Source organism: Bubalus kerabau, chromosome 18, assembly GCF_029407905.1.
Source record: "Bubalus kerabau isolate K-KA32 ecotype Philippines breed swamp buffalo chromosome 18, PCC_UOA_SB_1v2, whole genome shotgun sequence".
NCBI classification, from domain to species: domain Eukaryota; kingdom Metazoa; phylum Chordata; class Mammalia; order Artiodactyla; family Bovidae; genus Bubalus; species Bubalus kerabau.
In genome coordinates, this window is record NC_073641.1 from 13,764,643 (window position 1) to 13,785,663 (window position 21,021).

The 21,021-nt window shown below is 37.7% G+C and overlaps 1 protein-coding gene and 1 non-coding gene across 12 annotated transcripts in view; one reads left to right on the forward strand and one right to left on the reverse strand.

Moving 5' to 3' along the window:
* The window catches only part of PIK3R1 (phosphoinositide-3-kinase regulatory subunit 1), a 648,380-nt gene that overhangs the window by 505,386 nt on the left and 121,973 nt on the right, over positions 1–21,021 (reverse strand). The window lies entirely within an intron of this gene.
* Positions 9,864–9,970, forward strand: LOC129633478 (U6 spliceosomal RNA). The gene has a single exon (XR_008705063.1). It is a non-coding gene; the product is annotated as a U6 spliceosomal RNA (small nuclear RNA).

Consider the following 21,021-nt stretch of genomic DNA (forward strand, 5'->3'; position numbering starts at 1 on the left):
GTGAGTCTGAGTGAACTCCGGGAGTTGGTGATGGACAGGGAGGCCTGGTGTGAGGCGATTCATAGGGTTGCAAAGAGTCAGACACGATTGAGCGACTGAACTGAAAAGAAAGCTAAACACAGTACTTTCCCTAAGAGAATGCAAAGCTATACATCCAAGACAATAGTTTGCAGAAGAGTGGGAGCAAAGAAACCTCAATAAATTTGAGACGTTTCCAATTAGCTCCCCAAAATGAGTGATACAAAAGGACTCCCAGAGGTTGCATAATGATTTCAAGTAAACAAATTACAATGCTAATTACACTATGCTGTTCAAATGGTCACCTTAGATATGAGTGATAGAAACTCTCCTGAATCCCTATGTCCTCTGACGGAAAAATCTCTCCCTTTGAGATTTGTGGCACTTGCTTTATACCATTTGTAAGATCCCCATCATAAGATCTACACATGTGAAAGATTACACATATTCTAAAAACTTTATTATATACTTAAATACGTATTAAGCATTTATATCCCTATCAAGTATTTTTCAGATATAGAAGTGATATATCATCATCATATAAAATTTGGAAAATAAAACTCTTAATGAGAAAATTATCCATATTTTCCAGATGAACTGTGGAATCATTGAGCCAAGTTCAATGAAGAAAAATTCTGCTTAAATTGTATTTGATATTTCTTTTCATGTTTATACTTCATGAAGCTTACAAATTGTGAATAATGGTCATTTTTATAATATTCAGTTTTCAATTATATAAACATGATACATATTTCCATTTGATTATTTTTTAAATTATTTATATATTTGTTTATGTCTCTGTTGGGTCTTCCTTACTGCCCTGGCTTTTCTCTAGTTGCGGCAAGTGGGGCTACTCTTTGTCATGGTGAGTGGGCTTCTCATTGTGGTGGCTTTTCTTGCTGTGGAGCACGGGTTCTAGAGAACACAGGCTCCAGTTGCTGTCCATGGGGCTCCGTAGCTGTGGCTTCCAGGCTCTGGAGCACAGGCTCAATAGTCGTGGCGCATGGACTTAGCTGTTCTGTGACATGTGGGATCTTCCTGGACCAGGGATAGAACCCATGTTGCCTGCATCGACAGGCAGATTCTTCACCACTGAGCCACCAGAGAAACTCCCATTTATTTAGTTTTAAAAACATAATCTCAGTATATATAGATGCATTATAGATACATATCATACCTACATTATATACACAGAAAATTTTCAAACATATGTAGGACTTAAAGAAGAAAAATTCAAAACTTTACTGTAGTATATAAATAAGACCTGACTATATATATGAATAAAATATTTATTGAATATATATAAAATATATGCATATATATTTTGAATAATATATGGATCACCTTGCATACTGTTTTATAATGTTTTTTGAAATTGAAAACAAATTTTAATAGCTCCATTACATTGTATCATGTGATTGTTACATATATTATTTATTGTCATACTGTTGGTTATTTAAGTAGGTTCCAAGTTTTTACTCTAAGCAATGTTGAAATGAACATCCTAACGCACAGATCACTGTACACCTCACTGATTATTTCCCTTGGGTTTTCAGTAGTGGATTTGTAAGATTGAAATCTATGAATGTCTCAAAGAATCTTGATAGTATAGTACCAAATATTTTTTCTATAAAGGTTGAATTAATTGACATGCCCTTGATATCTCAATTTAGTTTATGATTGCTCTCTTCTAATATTTGCTAAATTTGTATGCAAACATGGTATCTCTTGTTTTAGTTCACATTTCTTTGAGTGATGAGGTTGATATTTGGGAAAAAAAGTTCCTGAAATCTGACCTAATTCCAGGTTGTTTTAGGGAAAGAGTAAATGGTGGATTGAGAACTATTTAATAATTACTCTTGCAGGGCTCAGTTGGAGCACATGCTGATTTCTGTGGTGTAAGTACTTCTACCGTAGCATATTTCAAGCTGCTGGCATGATATGATTCAACATGGAGCTGGGAAAATGGGTATTAAGTGGGTTCTAGCAAGTGGGGACTTCCCTGGTGGTTCAGAAGGTAAAGAATCTGCCTGCAGTGCAGGATACCTGCATTTGTTCCCTGGGTGGAGAAGATCCTCTAGAGAAGGGAATGGCAACCCATTCCAGCATTCTTGCCTGGAGAATCTCAGGGACAGAGGAGCCTGGTGGGCTATAGTCCATGTGGTCGCAAAGAGTCAGACATGACTGAGCAACTAACACAGAAAGTGGGGATGAGCTGGTACCAGCACATCACTGCAGTGTGGTTTTCTGTTTAAATCATGTTCGGAGCTGTGCTCAGGTTTGGGTTCCCAGTCTCACTGTGTTACCAGCTTTGTGATCTTGGGTATGCATATCATACACAGGGTTTTTTTGGCAGATGTAATAAGATAATTCAGGTATTTAACACAGTTTCTAGCCCAATGTAATAAACACATAATAGCTATTATTATTTTTTTATATATAGCTCTATTAATGTTTGTGTTTTTTTTTGTTGAATCATCTGTTCCTATTCCTCAACCATTTATCTTTTAGGTTATCACTGTTTTTCTTATTGACTTACCAATATTTTACGTATTATAGAGTATCAACCAATTTACATATTAACCAATATGTGGATATTAGCCATTAGGAATATTTTTGGATTCTTTTAAAATTTTTGCTTCTTAATTGAATATATGCTTTTAGACAATTAGAAATTAAAAATAACTGTTCAGATATGTTTGTGATTACTTCTATTGTATTTATTCTTAGAAAACATCTTATATCACATAATCACACATGCCATTTATATATATTTTTAAAAATTCTCCTCTAGGTACTTTTCTGATTTTACTTAGTACATTTAGCTGTTTAAATCTCTTAGAATTACTTTGGTATATGATATGGGTGAGAAACTAATATTTAAGTATGTAACCTGTTAGCTATGCATGAACTGTGAACTATGTACTATGAAATTATCTCTCATTACCTCACTTTCCTCATTTGTAATTAAAGGTGATAGTATGGCCAACTTCATAATATGTTAGAGAACTATTCTAAGTCCTAACACGTAAAGCACAGAGAGCACTGTGTGATGCACTGTGAGTGCCAGATGGGGTTAGCTGCCTCCTCTTTCTCATCATTGTCATCATTATTATTATCAGCATCACCATCTTCTGTTTTATCTGTCCCATCCTTTCCTTATTGATTTTTTCTCTTAAAGAAGAAACTTTACTAGCAAAGCAAAACAAATAAGATGCTACTACAGCCAACAAATAAATTCTGACACACTTCTACTTGGGACCTGAGCCCAGCTTTTACAACTGAAAACATAGCTGTGAGGGGCACCTGTGGGATTCAGTTGTCTCCTATAGGCAAGCTGTTGGAGAGGCAGTCTTGAGACTGCTTTCATCTTGTAATTCCTTATACACAGAAATATGATGCTCCATGACACTGTCCTTCCCAAGTCTACCCCTGAAGCTGGAGTTTTGGACTTGTTTGTCCTGGACACTGTATGGGTGATTCTACAAAGAACAAATAGAACTGAAGGGTCATAGTCTGGTCCTGTTCAGAAACCTGAAACTTCTCTGGGAAATTTATTCTAAATAGAGAGAGAGGCCATTTATTGCCTAACAGACACCTAAGTACTGATTGTCAGGACCAAGCTAAGCTGTGACAGAAAGTCTTCTGCCTCTGCCTCAAGTTTTCCATCTGCAAACTGGAAACTAAGCATGCTGCTCCACACTTCAATACAAGTATTGGAGGGGTATTTAGTCAGTTTTTACTGTGAATAAATGAATATCTTGTATGATTATTTGCACTAAGGTAGATATGGCTGATCTAAAATTTTGGCTCAAAGTTCAAAGAGCCAAAGACTCTTTGACAAGACTGTCGTTTGCCCACTGCACAATTAAAGAAGTGGATGGGCGGGGCGGAAGGGGGCGGTGGTTCAGTAAAGATTAAGGCAAAGGGACAATGGCAATAAAGCCTGGCTCTGCTTAGAACAATTGTACATGTGTGCTCAGGCTACAGATCATGGGGTTTCCCAAGAATACTGGAGTGGGTTGCCATTTCCTTCTCTAGGGATCTTCCTGACCCAGGGATTGAACCAATGTCTCCTGAATATCCTGTATTGGCAGGCAGATTCTTTATTTCTGTGCCACCTGGAAAGCCCAGAACAGTTGTATATCATCCCCAAAACAATTTCCTGGTTTTATACAGTGAACTTTTCATCACAATGTGATACATTACTATGTCAACGAGATTGTGTGTGTGTGTGTGTATGTGTGTGTGTGTATACTTCCCACTACACAACTTTGAACAATACATCAAACTTGGTGGCCATAATCTGTTGAATACTGCTTTAATTAATCATTTTATTTCCCTCTTTATAGCCCTTTAGTCAATTGGGAATCAGGGGGTTGCTCCTCCTCCAGGGAAGATTTTCTAGGGGCACTTGCTTTATTGCTGGGTTAGTGGACATATAAGCAGAAGAAAAGCCTTCACAGGGAGGTGTGGCCCCTACTCTGGGAAGTGTAGGGGGCTCCTATAATGTGGCTCAATTTCAACTTTTCTGAGAAAGTTTTTATTTCATTCACTTTGGAAGGAAAATTTCTCAGGATATAGAATTCTAGGCTGGTAGGTTTTTTCTCAACACTTGAAGTATCTTATACTATCGTCTTGTGGCTTACAGGCTGAGTAGAGGTAGATGTAATTCTTACCTTTGCTCTTTGACAGGTGTGTCCTTTCCCCTCTCTGGCTTCTTTCAATATTTTCTTCTAGCTTTAATTTGCTTCAGTTTGAAAATGAGATGCCTAGATGTAGTGGGGTTTTTTGGGCTTTTTGGGGCATTTATCCTGTTTGGGGTTCTATGAGTTTCTTGCAGCTGTGGTTTGGTGTCTGACATGAATTTGGGAAAATTCTTAAAAAATAAGATACAAGCATGGTTCTGAAGCAGCTAATAAAATTTGTCGCCACTTAAATTTCAAAAATATTTTTTAGTTATTTTTGAGTATTTGGTTTCACTTTCAGGTGAAGTTAGAATAATCTTATATTTAAAAAAGAACACCCTGTTTGAATTTTAAATGAAATATTAACTTGCGGAGATTGAAAATATAATATTCATCTTGGAAAAAAGAGTATATGTGTGTGTGTGTAAGTATACATGACCAATTAATGTTTTATCATGTGTGTAAATACATATACTAATTAATATAAATATATATAAAAAGATATTAAAGGACTACATATATACATTAAAGAATATGTATCTATGAGTATGTACATGCTGCTGCTGCTAAGTCGCTTCAGTCGTGTCCGACTCTGTGCAACCCCATAGACGGCAGCCCACCAGGCTTCCCCATCCCTGGGACTCTCCAGGCAAGAACACTGGAGTGGGTTGCCATTTCCTTCTCCGATGCATGAAAGTGAAAAGTGAAAGTGAAATCGCTCAGTTGTGTCCTACTCTAGTGACCCCATGGACTGCAGCCTACCAGGCTCCTCCTTCCATGGGATTTTCCAGGCAAAAGTACTGGAGTGGGGTGCCATTGCCTTCTCCCAAGTATGTACATATTTGTATGCAAATTTGTGTGCTTTCTTCATCTCTAGACTGCAAGTTCCTTGAAAATATAAACTCTATTTCTTTTGTAATGTGTTGGCCCTGGCCAAGTGCCTTTTATATTTTGAGCAAATGAATCTAGGTTCACTTTTCACATGGAGAGAACAGGTTAGACAATGCCTCCCATACTCTTTCCAAGAAATGGATGGAAAATAATTACACCTGAAATTTAATTTTTTATTTTTTCCTTTATATCCAGATTTGAAGGGATGCTACTGATGAGGTGGGGGTAGTATATAAGGAAAATGGTATAGGACATCTTTTGTCTCATGCACACAAAGACAGCAGATTATACAAACTAAGAATTATGTCTCAATATCTTAAGAAAAATTCCTTTATCCTTGGTACATGATAGAATTCTTGTTCACCAGGAAGGGATATAAAGAAATGGCTGCTGCTGCTGCTGCTAAGTCACTTCAGTCGTGTCCGACTCTGTGCGACCCCATAGATGGCAGCCCACCAGGCTCTGCTGTCCCTGGGATTCTTCAGGCAAGAACACTGGAGTGGGTTGCCATTTCCTTCTCCAATGCATGAAAGTGAAAAGTGAAAGTGAAGTTGCTCAGTCATGTCCGACTTTTAGTGACCCCATGGACTGAAGCCCACCAGGCTTCTCTGTTCATGGGATTTTCCAGGCAAGAGTACTGGAGTGGGGTGCCATTGCCTTCTCCGATAAAGAAATGGAGAAATCAGTAATTTAACTGTGGCCAGATAGTTACTCACTGCAACAAGGGGGATAATAAACAAATGATGAAATTCTCAAATTGATTTGCTTACTGTGAGAGCTTTAAACTCAGTCTCTGGCTATGAGTTAAGGTGAAGAATAAATTACACAATTGTTCAATGGATATGATCAGTGTAGACTATGCAGAGTACATCACGCGAAATGCTGGGCTGGATGAAAGACAAGCTGGAATCAAGATTGCTGGGAGAGATATCAATAACCTCAGATATGCAGATGACACCACCCTTATGGCAGAAAGTGAAGAGGAACTAAAAGGCCTCTTGAGGAAAGTGAAAGAAGAGGAGAGTGGAAAAGTTGGTTTAAAACTCAACATTCAAAAAACAAAGATCATGGCATCTGGTCCTATCACTTCATGGCAAATAGATGGGGAAACAATGGAAACAGTGACAGACTTTATTTTCTTGGGCTCCAAAATCAATGCAGATGGTGACTGCAGCCATGAAATTAAAAGACATTTACTCCTTGGAAGAAAAGTTATGACAAATCTAGACAGCATATTAAAAAGCAGAGATATTAAGGTCCGTCTAATCAAAGCTATGGTTTTTCCAGTAGTCATGTATGGATGTGAGAACTGAACCGTAAAGAAAGCTAAACACTGAAGAATTGATGCTTTTGAACTGTGGTGTTGGAGAAGACTCTTGAGAGTCCCTTGGACTACAAGGAGATCAAACCAGTCAATCCTAAAGGAAATCAGTCCTGAATATTCATCGGAAGGACTGATGCTGAAGCGGAAACTCCAATACTTTGGCCACCTAATGTGAAGAACTGACCCATTGAAAAAGACCCTGATGCTGGGAAAGATTGAAGGCATGAGGAGTAGGAGATGACAGAGGATGAGATGATTGGATGACATCACCAACTTGATGGACATGAGTTTGAGCATGCTCTAGGAGTTGGTGATAGACAGGGAAGCCTGGCATGCTGCAGTCCATGGAATCACATTTGGACGCAACTGAGCAACTGACTGAACTGAGACTATGTATATGGATAATCCAGTCCAAAGAATTGTTTTCAATAGCAGTGATTTTTAAATTACATAGAAATTTTGACTCTGTAATAATTTTTCCTGATTATAATCTTAATTCTATTTTTCTGTTCATAACAATAAAATATGTAGTCTTTAAACCCTAATTGTGTTTTATGATATTTAAATAATATATATATTTGCTATAATTATTGAAATTACATTATTTCTACATACATATTAAAGATTTTTATTGACACTTTAAAAACAAGAGTGTTTTAATTAAAAATATAATTATAAAAATAAATATAAAATGAGGTAACTTTATATACATATGCAAATGAACCATATGTTTGTCTACTCATGAATAGACAAATATGTTTATATCAAAAATTGTGTTCATTTAAATTTTCTCAGGTACATTAATTATATAAACATTTCTGGGAAGAAGATATAAAAATATGAATATAAGTTGACATTGAATGCTTTTCTTATTTTAATTTTATTTTTACTTATAGTTAGAACTCATCACAGTTTATCATCTTAACCATTTCTAAATGTACAGTTCAGTACTGGTATATTCACATTGTTGTACAGCCAATTTTCAGAATATTTTATTGCAAAACTGAATTGCCATGCCCATTAAGTAACAGCTTGCCATTTTCCCTTGCCTACAGCTTCTGGCAGCCACCATTCTATGTTCTCTTTCTATGAATCTGGCTACTCTAACACTGTACATTGCAGGTATGCAGTATTTGTTATTTTGTAATTGGCTTATATCACAGCATAATGTCCTTAGTATTCATCTATGTTGGAGCATATGCCAAAATTGCCTTACTTTTTAATGATAAATCATATTCCACTGTAAATATACACCACATTCCATTTATCCATTTACCTGGGCATAAGTACTTGGAGTGCTTCTACCCCTTGGCTATTGTGAAAAGTGTTGCTATAAACACAAGTATACAGGTATCGCTTTGAGATCTGCTTTCTAATTCCTTTGGATATATACCCAGAAGTGAAATTACTGAGTCATATGACAATTCAATTTTTAATTTTTTGGGGAACCACCACAATGTTTCCCAAAGCAGCTATATGATTTTACAGTTCTACTAGCAATACACAAGTGTTCCAATGTCTCCACATTCTCACCAGCACTTGCTACCTTCTGGTTGGTTTGTTTTATGTAATAGCCATCCTACTGAGTGTGAGGGAGTATCTCATGGTGGCTTTGATTTACATTTCCTTAATGATTAGTCATGAATATTTTTTCATGTGCTTATTGGCCATTTGTATATCTTCCTTGCAGAAATATCTATACTAGTCCTTTGTCCATTTTCTAACCAGATTGTTTTATTGTTGTTGTCGAATTATAGGAGGTTTTCTATATTCTGGATATTAACACCTTATTAGTTAAACAATTTGCAAATATTTCGCCATTTTCTAGGTTGCCTTTTTGACCTGTTGATTGTGTCCTTTGATGCATAGATGTCTTTAATTTTGGTGTAGTCCAGCTGGTGCTTTTACTTTTGTTGCCTGTGCTTTTTGTGTCATATCCAAGAAATTCGTGCTAAATCCAATGTCATGAAGATGTTCCCCTATGTTTTCTTCCAAAGAGCTTTATAGTTTAGGTTTTGCATCTAGGTCTTTTATTAAGTTTGAGTTATTTTTGTGTATGGTGTAAGGTAAGTGTACAACTTCATTCTTTTGCATATGGGCTTCCCTGGTGGCTCAGATAGTAAAGAATCTGCCTGCAATGCAGAGACCTGGGTTCAATCACTGGGTCGAGAAGATTCCCCTGGAGAAAAGAATGGCTACCCATTCCAGTATTCTTGCCTGGAGAATCCCATGGGCAGAGGAGCCTGATGGGCTATAGTCCATGGGGTCACAAAGAGTCAGACAGGAGTGAATGACTAACATCTTCACTTTTCATCCAGTTTCCCAGCATCATTTGATGAAGAGAGATTGCCCTTTCTTCCCCTGGTTGGTCTTAACACCCTTGTTAAAGATTGTTTGGCCATACATGTGACAACTTATTTCCAGGCCCTCTATCTATTCCATTAGTCTAAATGTCTGCCTTTATATCAGTACCACAGAATATTGATTACTATAGCTTTGTAATAAGTTTGAAATCAAGAGTCTGAGAGTTTCAATTTTGTTCTTTTTCAAGGTTGTTTTGGTAATGCTTTTCCTTTAAGCTTCTTATTTCTCACTCTTCTATTTCTTTAAATTTCCTTTTCTTATATAGTTTCTTATATTTTCCCTTTCTTTTATAGTTTTTATATTACTTCATCCTTCACACCTGGAAGAAAGATGGACCAAGACAGCCTAACTGAGTGACCCAAAAGTAGTTGTCTAAAGCAGGCAAGCCTTAACAGCATATGGAATAAAACTCTAAAATCTTTCTAAGGAAGGAAGTGTGGGGCTAGACTAGACACTTGAAGCAGGAGTTATAAACCTATGTACCTGCCCTATCTGTAGTTCTCATTAGTCATCCGATTTTGAGCAAGCCACTTCATCTCTTTAGACATCAGTTTTGTCAAGAATCAAAACGAGAGGGGGTGCTTGCTTCAACAGCACATATGCTAAAATTGAAAGGATGCAGAGAAGATTAGCATGGCCCCTGTGCAAGGATGACACACAAATTCATGAAGCACTCCATACTTTTGATGAACCTAGAGTCTATTATACAGAATGAAGTAAGTCAGAAAGAGGAAAAACGACTATCAGATACTAACACATATGTATGAAATCTAGAAAGATGGTACTGATGTACCTGTTTTCAGAGCAGCAATGGAGACACAGACATAGTGAACAAACTTACGGACAAGGCTGGCAGCAGGGGGGAGGAAGGAGAGGGTGGGATGTATAAAAGGGTAGCATGGAAACATACATTACCATATGTAAAATACATAGCCAATGGGAATTTGCTATATGGTTCAGAGAACTCAAACCAAGGCTCAGTAACAACGTAGAGGGTGGGATGGGGAGGGAGGTGGGAGGGATGTTCAAGTGGGAGGTGGCATGGGTAAACCTATGGTTGATTCATGTTGATGATTGGTAGAAACCAGCACAATAGTGGGAGAAGGCAATGACACCCCACTCTAGTACCCTTGCCTGGAAAATCCCATGGATGGAGGAGCCTGATGGGCTGCAGTCCATGGGGTCACAAAGAGTTGAACACGACTAAGCGACTTCACTTTCACTTTTCACTTTCATGCATTGGTGAAGGAAATGGCAACCCACTCCAGTGTTCTTGCCTGGAGAATCCCAGGGACGGGGGTGCCTGGTGGGCTGCCGTCTATGGGGTCACACAGAGTCGGACATGACTGAAGTGACTTAGCAGCAGCAGCAGCAGCACAATAGTGTAAAGCAATTATCCTTCAATTAAAAATTAATAAATTTTTTAAAAAGGAGGGGGAAGTTTTCTATACTCTAGAAGTCTACCATTCCATACGAAGATCAGATATATGAACTGAATCTTAGTTCAGGCAATACAAACCCTTAGGAGCTGGCAGTCTGTTTTTGTCCTCTCTCTATTCTTTTTCTTTTCAGTTATATTTCCTTTCTGACTCCCCATTACTTTCCTTTCCTTTCTGGAAAATTCTTTTTCCTTAATTTTGTCACCATTGTTTCAACTTTCTCAATTTTACCTTTAAAAATCTTCACTCTATTTTCAGAAAAGGAAAAAAAGTACTGATGTTCTAATCCTCATCCAACTAAATACCATGCCATACTCAGTCCATTCTTAGGGAAAGTTCAGTTAATTATAGAGATGGCATCCAAAAGGCTGAGGGGCTGAACATCTACATAGGAAAGAACTGGGTAGATACATACCTCTCTTCTCCAATTCTTGTCCCCATTTCTGAAATCTGCCATTGAGGATATGGAGAACAGTGAAAAGTGGGATATTCAAGCCCCCTTGGGCTTCCCCGGTAGCTCAGTTAGTAAAGAATCTGCCTGCAATGCAGGACATCATGGTTTGATTCCTGGGCCAGGAAGATCTGCTGGAGAAGGGACAGGCTACCCACCCCAGTATTCTTGGGCTTCCCTGGTGGCTCAGCTGGTAAAGAATCTGCCTGCAATGGGAGAGACCTGGGTTCAGTCCCAGGGTTGGGAAGATACCCTGGAGAAAGGAACCGCTACCCACTTCAGTATTCTGGCCTGAGGAATTCCATGGAATGCGTAATCCATGGGGTCGCATAGAGACACGACTGAGCGACTTTCACTTTCAAGTCTCCTTATTTCTCCCCTCAGAGTATTAACTGATCCTTTCTGTCTCCTTTGTTGTTTTCTCAAATCTCTGACATGGTCCTCCTAAGTTAAATGACTCCACTTAGCTCAAGCTGGTCCCTTTCACTTCATCTTCTCTGTCATCCACCTTGCACATCACTGCCAGGCTAATCATAAAACTGTACCTAGAGTTGTCATTTGCTCAAAAATCTACAGTGGCTTCCTGTTATCTTTGGCCTTAGTTACAAAGTCTCCTGTTTGGCTTTCCAGGCCATTCATCATCTGATAGTACTTTATTTCCCAGCCCTCCCCAACAGGTTTTTAACAGCTCACTTCCTTTCACGCATGCTGCTCTTATTCCCAACCCTTTGCCATTGCCCACGCTATTTTTTCATGATTTGTAAGAATGTCTCTCCTCACCCCTGTCTACTGAGCAATTTTTGTCTCCTACATAAAACTTACTTCATTACTTTAGATAATATAGACTTTCCTCCTAATTTCTTGAAGCCTATAAAATCAACTCTATACAGTTCAGTATTTGATTTTTTAGTATTTGTGTTTTGTTTTCCAAGCTAGATTATAAACTCTTTTAGGAATGTGAACTTAAATTTTCCAATTTATAACACCAGGTGCAAACGAAAGATTCCGTGATTATTTTTAGAACCAAAATGTTTCAATGTGTTCACTGACCTATGTATTCAAGTCCCTGGAATTAACTGAGCACACAGAAGTATATCATGTCATATGCAGCATGCCATGGCTCTGAAAAATTATTCCTAATATCGATAGGAGACATGGAGTCCCAGTTTGGTCTCAGTTATGTCTGACTCTTTGCAACCCCATGGACGGCAGCATGCCAGGCTTCCCTGTCCATCACCAACTCCTAGAGCTTGCTCAAACTCATGTCCATTGAGTCAGTGGTGCCATCCAGCCATCTTATCCTCTGTAATCTCCTACTCCTCCTGCCTTTAGTCTTTCCCAGCATCAGGGTCTTTTCTAATGAATCAGTTCTTTGCATCAGGTGCCCAAAGCATTGGAGTTTCAGCTTCAGCATCAGTCCTTCCAGTGAATATTCAGGACTGATCTCCTTTAGGATGGACTGGTTGGATCTCCTTGCAGTTCAAGGGACTCTCAAGAGTCTCCTCCAACATCACAGTTCAAAAGCATCAATTCTTCAATGCTCAGCTTTCTTTACAGTCCAACTCTCACATCCATACATGACTACTGGAAAAATCATAGCTTTGACTAGATAGACCTTTGTGGGCAAAGTAATGTTTCTGCTTTTTAATACGCTGTCTAGGTTGGTCATAGTTTTTCTTCCAAGGAGCAAGTGTTTTTCAATTTCAGGGCTGCAGTCACACACTGCAGTGATTTTGGAGCCCAAGAAAATAAAGTCTGTCACTGTTTACATTATTTCCCCATCCATTTGCCATGAAGTAATGGGACTGGATACCATGGTCTTTGTTTTCTGAATGTTGAGTTTTAAGTCAGCTTTTTCACTCACCTCTTTCACTTTCATTAAGAGGCTCTTTAGTTCCTCTTTGCTTTCTGCCATTAGGGTGGTGTCATCTGCGTATCTGAAGTTATTGATATTTCTCCTAGCAATCATGATTCCAGCTTCTGCTTCATCCAGTCTGGCTTTTTGCATGATGTACTCTGCTTATAAGTTAAGTAAGCAAGGTGACAACATACAGCCTTGACGTTCTCCTTTCCCAATTTGGAACCAGTTCGTTGTTCCATGTCTGGTCCTAACTGTTGCTTCTTGATCTGCATACAGATTTCTCAGGAGGCAGGTCAGGTGGTCTGGTATTCCCATCTCTTTGAGAATTTTCCATAGTAGTGATCCACACAGTCAAAGGCTTTGACATAGTCAATGAAGCAGAAGTAGATGTTTTTCTGGAATTCTCTTGCTTTTTCTATGATCCAGGGGATGTTGGCAACATGATCTCTGGTTCCTCTGCCTTTTAATCCAGCTTGAACATCTGGAACTTCTCGGTTCACATACTGTTGAAGCCTAGCTTGGAGAATTTTTAGCATTATTTTGTTAGCATGTGAGATGAGTGCACTATTGAATTTCAAATTGAGTTACTTATCCTCTCTGTACCTGAAAGTCCAGCAGGTATGTGTTCTCTTTTAGGAAATTACTAAAGCAAATCCTTCTGATCAAGGCATCCAAGAGCAGCTCAGTGTCTTCTAAAATAATGACAATGTACAAAATAAGAATGCACAAGTCAAACCAAGAAGAAATTTCTCAGTTTGTCAATGAAACAACTTACAGGCAGATTCCCCAAGCAGCAAACCTCCCTTACAAATATAATTACCACATTTGAGAAGTCACATATTAAGGAACCTAATTCGGTCATTTTCCAAACTGCGCTTCAATTCTTTCTTCATTTCCTGTGCAATGCATGTTACTTTTTTCATATAAAAAAAGGAGTGCCTGTAATGTTGCCTTTTGCAAAGAGTTTCCCTTGTGGCTCAGCTGATAAAGAATCCTCCTGCAATGTGGGAGACCTGGGTTTGATCCCTGGGTTAGGAAGATCCCCTGGAGAAGGGAAAGGCTACCCACTCCAGTATTCTGGCCTGGAGAATTCCATGGATTGTATAGTCCATGGGGTCCCAAAGAGTCAGACACAACTGAGCAACTTTCACTTTGAAAAGAGTTCACATCTATAGTAATCTCATAAATATGTTGGCATTTCACAACTCTATTAGTTATGTATAGCCTCTACCTTCCTTTGTCCCTATCAGCACTTCTAAATCTTGCACATTTCTCACATATACTTAAGTCCACCAGGTGAATAATCAACAGGAGAAAGGCCACTGGTTTAGTCACCACTTCATTTTAATTCAGCCATGCTATTGACAGAAAATTTATATGAAATATCTATTAAAAGTGAAAATGAAAGTCGCTCAGTCATGACTGACTCTTTGTGACCCCCATGGACTGTACAGTCCATGGAATTCTCCAGGCCAGAATACTGGAGTGGGTAGGCTTTCCCTTCTCCAGGGGATCTTCCTGACCCAGGAATTGAACTGGGGTCTCTTGCATTGCAGGCAGATTCTTTACCAACTGAGCTATTAGGGAAGCCCTAAGACTCCTAAAGGTGTTCAAACTTTGGAACAAATCTGTTAAATATATACAATGTTAGGGTTTTTAGAAAAAATACAAACTTTCATAGATTTCAATAATATGAAAGCTAGGATTAGAAAGAAGAAGTGAAACTGTTTAGTGAAACTTTACTTTTGCTTTTTCTGGCAGAAGCTAAAGAGCCAAGACTACTTTGCAATAAACATGCTTGTGTACCCAGTTCTGAATATCTGCATAGAAGCATTGTTTTTTCTGAAATCTAGAGAAAGAACTGTGGTTTCCCAGTCACTGCAGAAAAAGGAGCCATGTGTAATGTTGCAGATGGTCGATTTCCTCTGGTCACATTCACTCACTGTACTTTGGGAAAGCAAAGGAAAGTGTAAAGGGATTTGATGGAACAATGCTTTTTATATAGTCATAGTGGATTATTTATTTTAAAAGGTCAGTCAGGAAAGGGTGTCATGCCTTATAGAGTAATACATATGAAAATTAGTTAAAGTCATGAACCCCTGCAGGGGGGATCAGTCTTGAAAGTCACCCAAAGACCTACAGTAAACGCTCTGTTAGCTGGCATAGTTATAGAATAAAAGTCCTCTGATTAAAAATATGTTGCAGTTAAGCCTCCATTGTAATCACTAAATCATGCTTAGGTTTTAAATATTCAGGAATTAGGGTAATATAAAGTAGTGAGGAAACACAAAAGCTATCAATTCAGACAACCTGATTCCAAATCTTGGTTATGACCCTTACCAGATGTGTGATGTTGATTAAGTTATCTCTCATCTTTAAACCTTAATTTACATATCTGTAAAATAGAGACAAACCTGGATTATATACCATGCTAGAACTTCCATTTCTGGCCAAGATGACGTTTTGGGAACTAGATTTTCCCTCTTGCCTCACACAATTAATAAAGTAGACAAAATATATGAAGCATTGGTTTCCATGACCCTGGATATTAGACTAAGAAGAATATCGTCTCTGAGATATGAGAAACAAAAGAGATGAGATATCTGGTTGTCCAAGCTTACAACCTTGAGAAAATTTCCTGGTCACAGAGCAAGAAGGCAAACCAGATGTGGCCCAGCAGAATAAGAGTTGAAGAGACAGCTGGGTATCTAGGAACATCAGGAATTCATAAGGCAGAGTTCAGAGAAGAGAGAGCCACGAAGAAAGAGAACTCTAGAGAACTACATAGAGCCAGTCCTTGGGTTCAGCAGAGTATTGATCACCACATACATAAGATAAAAATAATCGGGACTGGTAAGAGAATCACCAGCAGGATCAGAGGGACTAGTGCCCACTGCTCACATGGAATCATGAAATACCTATTCCCAAGGGTAAGGGAGGAAAACTTTGTAAGTCACATGGCCTTAGGAGAGTACTAAGAATAGTCTTGCCTCAGTCAGTTCAGTTCAGTCACTCTGTCATGTCCAACTCTTTGTGACCCTATGGACTGCAGCACACCAGGCTTTCCTGTCCATCACTAACTCCCAGAGCTTGCTCAAACTCATGTCCATCAAGTCAGTGAGGCCATCCAAACGTCTCATCCTCTGTCGTCCCCTTCTCCTCCTGCCTTCAATCTTTCCCAGTATCAGGGTCTCTTCCAGTGAGTCAGTTCTTTGCATCAGGTGGCCAGAGTATTGGAACTTCAGCTTCAGTATCAGTCATTTCAATGAATATTCAGGACTGATTCCTTTAGAACTGATTTGATCTCCCTGCAGTCCAAGGGACTCTCAAGAATCTTCTCCAACACCATAGTTCAAAAGCATCATTTCTTCAGCACTCAGCTTTCTTTATGGTCCAGCTTTCACATCTATACAGGACTACTGGAAAAACCATAGCTTTGACTAAATGGACCTTGGTTGGCAAAGTAGTGTCTCTGTTTTTTAATATGTGGTCTAGGTTGGTCATAACTTTTCTTCCAAGGAGCAAGTGTCTTTTAACTTCATGTCTGTAGTCACCACCTGCAGTGATTTTGGAGCCCAAGAAAATATACTCTGTATAAATACATAGCAAATCTATTTTCTCTGGTTGCTTTTAAGATTTTCTCTTTTGTCACTCTCTCTGAGACATTTTATTACAATGTACTTTAATGTAGTTTTGTGTGTGTGTGTGTGTACTGGGTTTTGTGTGGCTTCTTGGATCTATGGGTTCATAGTATTCATCAATTGAAAAAAAATACCATTATTTCTTCAAATGTTGATTCTACCACCCTCTCTCTTTCAGGGACTCCAATTTCACATATGTTAGGCCACTTAAAGTTGTGTCACAATTCATTGAGATTCTTTTCATTTTTTTTTCAATTATGCTATCTTTGTGTGTTTAAATTTTGAACAGTTTCTATTACTCTATCATGGAAAACCAACCAAACTTGCCTCAGTAGCAGAGAATAATTAGTTCTAAACTAAACATGGCTCTGGTACAACATGACAAATCTTAAAGACTTGCAGATATGAAAAAGTTTTCAAATAACTATGTCTTAAAATAAAGCAACAAAAGTCCACCTAGTCAAAGCTATGGTTTTTCTAGTAGTCATGTATGGATGTGAGAGTTGAACTATAAAGAAAGCTGAGCACTGAAGAATTGATACTTTTGAACTGTGGTGTTGGAGAAGACTCTTGAGAGTCTGTTGGACTGCAAGGAGATCCAACCAGTCAATCCTAAAGGAAATCAGTCCTAAATATTCATTGGAAGGACGATGCTGAAGATGAAACTCCAATACTTCAGGCACCTGATGTGAAGAACTGACTCACTGGAAAAGACCCTGATGCTGGGAAAGATTGAAGGCAGGAGGAGAAGGGGACGACAGAGGATGAGATGGTTGGATGTCATCACTGAGTCAATGGACATGACTTTGAGCAAGCTCTGGGAGCTGCTGATGGACAGGGAGGCCTGGCATGCTACAGTCCATGGGGTCACAAAGAGTCGGACATGACTAAGCAACTGAACTGAATTGAAAATAAAACACAAGAATATTTATAGAAATACTGAAGTATCCAACACCTAGAAAGGTAAAATTTACAATAAAAAACATCCAATTGAAAAAAATTACCAATTATGGAAAAAGGAGGAAAAAATGTGACTTGTAATTAGAAGAAAAGTTCATCAAAACAAACCCTTAACTGACATAGATGTTAGGATTAGCAAAGACTCTCAGATAGTTAGCATAACTATATTCCATATATTCATAAAGTTGAGACATAGAAATGTTAAAAAGATACAGATCAAATTTTTTAAGATAAAATCTAGAATGTCTGAAATGGAAAAGTAACTATATGGGATAAATTTTGGATTAGACAAGGCAGAAGAAAATAATGAACCTGATGATAGAGTAATGGAAACTGTTCAAAATTTAAACACACAAAGATAATGTAACTGAAAACAATGAAAAGAATATCAGTGAGTTGTGACATACCTTCAAGTGGCCTAACATAGGTGAAATTAGAGCCATTGAAAGAGAGGGGATGATAGAAACAATATTTAAAGAAATAATGGTATTTTTTATTCAAATTTGATGAAAATTATGATGGTGGGAAAGCTTGAGGGCAGGAGGAGAAGGGGACACGAGAGGATGAGATGGTTGGATGGCATCACCAACTCAATGGACATAAGTTTGAATAAACTCTGGGAGTTGGACAGGGAGGCCTGGCGTGCTGCAGTCCATGGGGTCACAAAGAGTCAGACACAACTGAGAGACTCAACTGAACTGATGAACCCAGAGATCCAAGAAGCCACATGAAACCCAGTACACACACACACACACACACACACACACACACACACACACACACAAACTACATTAAAGCACATTGTAATAAAATTGCTCAAAAACAATGAGAAGAGAGAATATCTTGGTAGCAACCAGCGAAAATAGATATGCTACATACAGAGAAATAAAGACAAAGAAATAGCAGATTTTCTTTATAAGAAACAATGCAAAAAGATGGTGGTCAACAACTAGAAGAAAAAAAAAATCAACCTAAAACTCTATGCCCCAGGAAAATACCTTTCAAACACAAAGGCAAAAAAAGAGTTTTCAACCATGCATAACCTGGAAAATATATTCACTATCAGAAACACACCACAAGAAACATGAAATGAAATTCTCCAGGCAAAAGGAAAATGATATCACTTGACAGTATGGATCTATGTACATAAATGAAGAGCACCAAAATAGAAATAAATATACGAGATAATTTATTTGTGATTTAAAAACTTCAATAGATAATTATCTATTTAAACAAAAATAATTATGTAGTATAGAATTTATAACAAATAAATTATATTAATATGCACCAATAGTACCAAGACTAAGTAGGAGGAATTTGATGTATATTATTTATCTTAAATTAAACATGAGATGACATAATATCACTTAAAGATAGATTGTGATAAGTTAACAATGTGCTAAGTTAACTATAAACCCTAAAGCAGCTTTAAACAAGTGAAATAAAGAATTGGATCTAATAAGCCAACAAAGAAGATAATATGGAATCATAATAAAAAAAAATCAGTTGATCCAGAAAAAAAAAAGAGAGAAAAAGAGTAAAAGGTAAACAAAGAATGAATAGAATAAATATAAAACAACACAAAGACAGGACTATACCTAACCACATCAACTACACCATCCCACACTGAAGGCGAATGCTATAAACAATTATTGTTAGGCAATAATTGTCAGATTATTGTCATTGGATAGTCAGGAAGGCCTGGTGTGCTGCGATTCATGGGGTCACAAAAAGTCTGACACGACTAAGCGACTGAACTGAACTGAATTGTCAGATTGGATGTAAAAGAAAGACCCAAATATTTTCAAGCTTTATGTAAATGACTTCATATTTAGGAATTTTGTGTTATTAAAGTCTTGAGAAATTGATGTACCAAATTTATGTACCAAATTTATTGGTAGTGCTGAATTTGAATGCTTGTGAATAAATAAATCTCTTTTACAAATACAAAAAAAAAAAACAACAGAAATTAGAGAGCTGATACTAAAATTCATATGGAAATGTAAAGAATCTATAATAGTCAAAATAATTCTGAATAAGAAAAACAAAGTTGGAAAATAATACTGCCTGATTTTTATATTTATTATAAAACTTCACTAATTAAGACAGAGTGGCACTGACAAAGATTGACAATTATATCAGTGGAACAGAATATAATCCAGAAATAGACCCACACATATACCGACCACTCTGTGTGTGCTAAATTGCTTCAGTTGTGTCCGACTCTTTGCAACCCAATGGACTGTAGCCCATCAGGCTCCTCTGTCCTTGAGATTCTCCAGGCAAGAATATTGGAGTGGGTAGCCATTTCCTTCTCTAGGGGATCTTTCTGACTGAGGGATCAAGCCCATGTCTTTTATGTCTCCTACATTGGCAGGCTGGTTCTTTTCCACTAGCTCCACCTGGGAAGCCAATACAGAGCACTAACCTTCAACAATGGATAAGAAGTGGCACCCCACTCCAGTTCTCTTGCCTGGAAAATCCCATGGACGGAGGAGCCTGGTAGGCTGCAGTCCATGGGGTCTCTAAGAGTCAGACATGACTGAGCGACTTCACTTTCACTTTTCACTTTCATGCATTGGAGAAGGAAATGGCAACCCACTCCAGTGTTCTTGCCTGGAGAATTCCAGGGACGGGGGAGCCTGGTGGGCTGCCGTCTATGGGGTCGCACAGAGTCAGACATGACTGAAGTGACTTAACAGCAGCAGCAGCAACCTTCAACAAAAGTACTTTAAATAAGTAGTGCTGGAAATTTTTCATATCTATATGCAATGAATGAATTTTGAACCATACCTTATATCACATATAAAAATTGACTAAAAATGAGCTGTGAAAGTTAAAGTACTAGTCACTCAGTCATGTTTGACTCTTTGTGACCACATTGATTATAGCCCATCAGGCTCCTCTGTCCCTGGAATTCTCCAGGCAAGTTTATTGGAGTTAGTTGCCATAGACTACATGTAAAAATAAATAATAAAAAAGATATCATTTAGAAGAAACCACAGAAAATCGTTGTGACCTTAGGTTGGTCAAAGATTTTTTAACTATTAATATAACACCAAAAATGTGATCATATTAAAAACTGATAAATTAAACTTTAGGAAATTTTAATTTTAAGTTTTTTGATAGAAACTCTTAAGAATATAAAAATAGTTTGAAAGAAAGTTTGTCAGATCATGTATTTGATAAAGGATTTGCATCTAGATTATATAAAGACCTCTCAAAACTCAATAAGAAAACAAATAATTCACTTTTTAAACCAATACAATATTGTAAAGTAATTAACCTCCAATTAAAATAAATAAATTTATATTAAAAAAAAAGAAATTGGCAAAAAACACAAATACTATCCAAAAGAAGATATACCAATGGCCAAATGAGCAC